Raw genomic sequence first — 6,669 nt, 5'->3', positions numbered from 1 at the left:
TTGTCCTTTAATGCCTGCCCTTAGGTGTTAAATGTTAGGGGAAAATTAACACACTCTAGGCTAGGGAATATCTTACGAGTTATGGTTAGGAGGGCATAAAGAAGATCTAAGCCATAACTGAATGGCAGTTAGTTAAAGCACTGTGTAATAAATAATAACAAAAATTATTTTCCTTTCATAAAATACCGTTTCCACATTTTTTCATCTCAGTGCTATTGATGGAATCACCCGAGAGTTAGCTGTGCACATCAGTCCTCAGGAATAGTATACTTCTAGTGACAATGGAGGGCCATCCCTATGCAGTGTGTGTTGGCATGATAGCTTGTAGTCTCCATCAGGGGCTTGCTTGGCAGGGCAAAAGCACAAGAACACAATGGGGGGACATATGTTACCCCACAACAGGAAGTGGTGAAAAAATAGACTTGCATGTCAGGATTCAACATATTTCTTACCATTTAGATATCTCCATTTAGCAGGCCTTTGCATGATCCTCTCTCAATTTCAGTAACAGCAAACTCTGACTGCCTTGACATAAAGACTAAGGACAGAATATGTGAATTTCTAAAGAAAGTTTTAGCAGTGCCACATGCTTTTTCATTAAACGGTAATAGGTCAACTTTGACCAACATATAGAAATCGATCATTAATTCACTGAGGCTGTCCCTGTTTTCACTGATGCAAAACTGTTCTGCTGGTAGCTAATTACTATCAAACGCTCATTAAGAATTAAAAGCAGATGACACAGCAGTTTAAAATTTGCAAGTAGCAGGACATTTGTAAAGAGTGGGAATGGGCTGAAATTTATTAGAAAAAAAGGTGCAGGCAGGTGTTTTACTACAGGAATTAGGAGACTGCAGATAACACAGCAGTGTAAAAGTGGCCATCAGCAGGACAATTTCAAACAGCAAGGCTAGACCTAAATTCACCAGAGAGAAGGGGCACAGACTGGGGCTTTACTACAAGAATTAAGATACAGCAGTGTAAAAGTGGCCATCAGCAGGACAGTTTTAATCAATTATATTAGGCCTAACCAGTTTATACCATTTTTTGTTCTATGGGGATGGGGGGTGCATACTGCTCTTGTACTTTTTTTTTCTTTTGAATGAAAATGAAGGCGCTTTCAACACAAAATAACAATATACCCCCAAAATTTAAGAAAACTCCAAATACCACATCCCGTAACAAAATTCTATTTTGCCTTGCAGCAAAAGAAAATGTTTGCCATGGTTGGGACAGCACCTTAAAGTAACCGCTGACCCCCCTGAATAAAATGGAGATGAATTAGAACTGGTGGGTTTTCAGTGCCATCATAGGCTCCATTGAAGAGATTTGCACTTTTTTCAAATGCTGCTAACAACAGTTCCATCAGTCAAAACAATTGAGGTAGGCAAGGACATAGACAGCTCTACTCAAGAACAGCCTTTTTATTTTTGTCTGAGAGTTTGGAGCGTTTGCCCTCACTTGTCTAGAATAAGTGAGGATAAATCTGTCTAATAAACCCCTGGATAGTAAAAAAAAAAACAACAGACAGGAGGTCTAACCCGTTCACCATTCTATCCAAAATGAAGAAAACATTTTGGCTGAACATGCATTTCAAAGTGTATGTAATCACTAACAATAAACATCTCCTATTTGGTCCCTTTTGATCTGTTTATTATACCATTGAGAGTGTTTTGATATACAGTATCTGTTAAATAAGTGCAAAAAAATGTTGATTTTGCTAGAAATCAATTGGCAATTTCCTGTGCTCTCTGCCTGCACTGCATTGTTATCATTTACAATTTTTTACCGTTGTCTCTGAGGACTCCACCCATCTATGTTATGGAGAAGAGGACAGGAGGAGGTCTCTGTAGTCCTGTCCTAGGATGACAACCATGGTTCCCTTCATAGATACAGTGAAGTAAAATATCCCTGTCACCCTAGGACAGGAAGTGAGTTATTGGCATATTGACCAGGTAAAAATAAAGGAAAACGTTTGAAAAAAAAATCTAAGAACTGGTAAGCTGCAATATTTAAAACTGTTTTTGTCTTTGGGTTTAGATACGCTTTAAGTGTTAGGAGCGAGTCTTAGCGTAGAGCATAAAACACTGTCTAGCTACAATATTCACACAGGTTATCAGCAACAGAAGCCTTGTGCCTTGAGCAAATTTATTAATTAAACATTATCTGATGGTAATCTAAGATATGATTAAAAATCAAGGAAATCTTACTTAAAGGATATCTATGGTCAAAAACTAAAAATAAATATGTATTTCTATATTTAATTTTTATCTCACTCCTAATAACCATCTCTATTTAGAAGTTTGTAAACTTACTTATTGAAGATGTCCATATGATGTACTTCCTCAATGCACAGCTCAGTGAATATGCACTACTTGTGTCACAGCTTTCACAGAGCCTGCCTTCTAAACTATCATTTAAAGTCTGAACGATGTAACATTAGCACTGCTTGCTGGAAGCAATGCTTTATGGGATGTGGTCTTGGGAAATTGATATTGCTTCACATCAAGCAGCAGGAAAAGCAATACAAAGCACACTAGGATTACAGGTACAGTAGTTGGTGAAAGGCAGCACTCACTATATAAAAGGGATTTTTGGTTGCATTATCAAAAACAACTCTGGTATGTATTACTATTGCAATGCTGATGTTATAACAGGAAAGTATATGCTGGGACTTTACAATTCCTTTATTATTATTATTATTATTATTATACAGGATTTATATAGCCCCAACAGTTTGCGCAGCGCTTTACAATATAAGGAAGACATTACAATCGCAATACAAATCAAGACAAGATGGTAAGGAGGGCCTTGTCCCTGACGGCTTAACCAAACATTGCTAACTGCATAAGGTTTCAGTGCTGCATAGGAAAGTAGCTGTACGTAGTAAAACGTTTCACAAGAATTGTGACTTAATTTCAACGATCTTTATACTTTTTTTCTGTGGTCTTCAGGCTGGTCCGATGACGTCAATTGTGAGCCCTGGTCAGCATGATGGTGCACCTCTATGGATTGTGTTCATGCCTGCCAGGGTTTACAGTAAGTGGGGTGGTTGACACTGGGCATCAATTAACCTGGTAGAGGAGCAATGACCAGGACTGGGAGCAGTGAGTTTAAGGGGGACAAAGAGGAGTTGCAACCATTTTATCTATTTAAAAAATGCTGGGCTACTTTTTAATTTTAAGTAAAGATGGTGTTGAGCTTAAGGTTCAAGTGAGCTGTAAATATTTAACAAGCATATATATATATAAATTATAAAAAAAATCAGTAGGTCTATACAACATGTGTTATAGCTTACTGGATCGTTAAATCTTTTAGAAACATATCTGTTCCCCTTTTAAATGATTTTTGAAATATACAGTTCTCATATATCTATACTCTATAATATGGACGCATAGAGAACCTACACATACCATTTTTCTGCTTACAACTTTAATTTCTTGTTATAAATAATCTTTGACTGATACTAGCATTCTAGCTAGCTGAGCCTTTGTAGTCGATGTTTGCAGCTGACTAGCTGTGTAAGGTCAGCATGACCCAGAAAAATATACAGTAGTCTGTGCTTCAGAATGAATAATGTAATTTGGAGGTTTTATGTAACTCTTCTACACAGGACAAGCCAGAATAATACAACATGATACCATAATCTGAATATACCCAGTTAAAAGCCCTAAAGGGAATATGCACTTTACCAGTGCATGAATTATTACCATAATTATATTTCATCTTTTGTATAATAATTTCTAAAGAAGGCTGCAGGGCAACTTCAACCAAACTACACAGTCGAAGCACACATTATTAAACAATGCAAGTGAAACAAGATGTCCAAAGTTAAAACTGCATCTTAGGGCTCATTCACACCAACAGCGTTGGCTGCGTTGAGGTAACACCTACTTTATATTTGTTGCATGCTCCCATTCACGTAACATAACATAAAAAAAATAAGCAATTCTTTCACTTTCAACTTTCACCCTCCCATCATTCGTTATCAATCAGATATTTATTATTTATCAGAGATCCCTTCCTGCATTTTAGCCTAGATGAGAATGACAAATGTGTTGTTCATAGCCTCCTGGGATACCCATCTCACATATGATGAAGAGCATATACCATGCCACTAACAGCAGAGGGTATCGGGGATGGCTGTAAGTAATAGAAAGAAGGACAACAAGCATGGAATGAAGACTAGGAAAACAAAAGAAAGAGGAGTAGGTATGGATGGAAATGGTAGAGAATTATCACAGAGAAATGGAGAGTGGGCATGGATCGAAGTATAGGAAAATGATGAAAGAGGAGAGCAGGCATAGATTGATGTGGAAGATAATGAACACAAGGAGAAAGAAGTGTGGGAATAGATGCAAGTACAGGAAAATGATAAGGCAGTAGAGCAGGCATGGATGGATGTAGAATTAAAAATAATCACAGTGGGGAAAAGTAGTACTGTGAAAATTATGATCACACGCAGCCTGCAGCAAAAACCAAGGGTAGAAGGAGCCACAGTGTAGGAGTGTTTGTGTCAATCCATCTATGTGGGAGATGTGCATAGGCCAGTGTCACTTCTTTTAGGGGAGAATTATAGCTATAGGGACAGATTTTCTTACAATGTTCCCCTACGAACTCTTGGCCAGTGAGCAGCCTATTGAGCCACAAATCGCTGGATTGAGCAAACTTCATCTCTATGTATTGTTAAAAGAAACCTGTACTGATGGAAAATGATGGCTGTTCAAGATGGAAACACAGTGAAGGAGTGGTACAATACAGATTATGACAGCACACATATTCCAGTACAGAACCAGGAGGGGAAGGAGCCATGGTACAGTGCAGATAATGACAGCACCCAGATCCCAAAACAGAACCAAGAGGAGAAGGAGCCACAGTGGAGGCATGGTACAGTGCAGATTATGACAGCACCCAGATCCCAGTACAGAACCAGGAAGAGAAGGAGGTATAATACAGTGCAGATTATGACAGCACCAGATCTCAACACAGAGCCAAGAGGAAAAGTAGCCACAATGGAGACGTGGTAGAGTGTAGATTTTGACAGCACCCAGATCCCACTATAGAACCAGGAGGAAAAGGAGCCACAGTGGAGGTGCAGTACAATGCAGGAGGTTATGATAGCATATAGAAAAAATGCGCGGCGGTGTGGCTTCTACATATTTTTGGCCAAAAGTTTGTGCAACTAAAACCTCTGATTTTAATGCATACTGTTGACAGGGCAATTTGTTTGGTTGCAGGCTGGCTGGCAGGTTGAGGCTGGGGAATTTTTGTGTTTTGTATTGTTGTAAGCCTTCCCAATGTGCTCCCTGCCAAACAGGCTGGTTATAGATTCATGCAGGTACCATTTTTTCTAGTTTGACAATTTTTGGTTGTGGGGACGCACTGGGGTCCCAGCGTGCATTCTAGATTGCTGGGCCTCCAGTGCGTCCCAGCACCTTATTAGGAGGAGTTGGCTACCTCCAGGTACACCTGCATGCAATTTATCGACTGCATTAATATGCTCACACTTGGAGACTCGGATACATAGAGTTAGGACCACACCTTGCAGAGGTGCCTTCTACATATTTTTGGCCAAACGTTTGTGCAACTAAAACCTCTGATTTTAACGCATACTGTTGACAGGGCAATTTGTTTGGTTGCAGGCTGGCTGGCAGGTGAAGCTGGGGATTTTTTGTGTTTTGTATTATGATAGCATATAGTCTGCAGCCTAAGGATAATAAACTATAGTGAAGACGTGATACAGTGCAGATTATGACTGCACACAGCCTGCACAGAAGCAGATGGAAGATGGAGCCACATTAAACGGATGGAACAGCACTCAGCAAGAAGCACAATGACAGGGAGAAAAGGAACTGCAATAAAGCGGGAGCACAGAGCAGGACCCCACAGCCAGGGGGATAAGGACACAGCCTGTAGAACACAGTCTTACTTCATAGTTGCCCCAGCGCCCCTTTACTCACCTGTACCCAATTCAGCATGGTATTGCAGACTAGATGGAACAGCAGCTTGTCAAACTCTTGTTGGCCTACCCCGTGCACTCTAACTCATTCCTATAGAGCAGTGGTTCTGAACCTGTGTAACCTTAAGACCCACATTTGTCCTTGGGCATTAAGTCGCGACCCAAGTTGCATTGCAATGGAACGCACAGCAGTGTGGGCCATTGTGCTGTGACGGAGCTCCATCCATACATGCATTGCTTGTACAGTTCCCATGTGCGCCTGTAGAGGTATCAGGAGCCAGAATGTGACGTCACTTCAGTCCAGGCACCGCTACAGGACATGCGTGGGAGCTATAAGCAATGCATGTATGGATGGAGCTCCCTTGCAGTCATACCCCCAGTGCACCCCACCTCAAGCTGACACTGGGCAGCATATTTTGAATGGCTGCTCAGCGTAAGAACTGACAGTGCTGCGCAATGGGGAGGCTGATGAGCCTCTCACCTAGAAAAGTGGAAGGCATGCGGCGACCCACTGAACACGGGGTCGCGACCCACTTTTGGGTCCAGACCCACCAGTTGAGAACCAAGGCTATAGAGAGTTCTGGAATTGGAGTTTATGCTTCAGACTAACTATCCATAGGAACGAATGGGAAGGAAAGAATGCGGACGGAAACATTTTGAAAAGCCTCTGTGCGATCTAGTCAGCGATAGTCTTGCTGGATCAGGAACAG

This window comes from Nanorana parkeri, unplaced genomic scaffold (assembly GCF_000935625.1).
Source record: "Nanorana parkeri isolate BGI_ZX_2015 unplaced genomic scaffold, ASM93562v1 scaffold1109, whole genome shotgun sequence".
Taxonomy (NCBI): Eukaryota; Metazoa; Chordata; class Amphibia; order Anura; family Dicroglossidae; genus Nanorana; species Nanorana parkeri.
Note: the sequence above shows the minus strand (reverse complement) of the source record.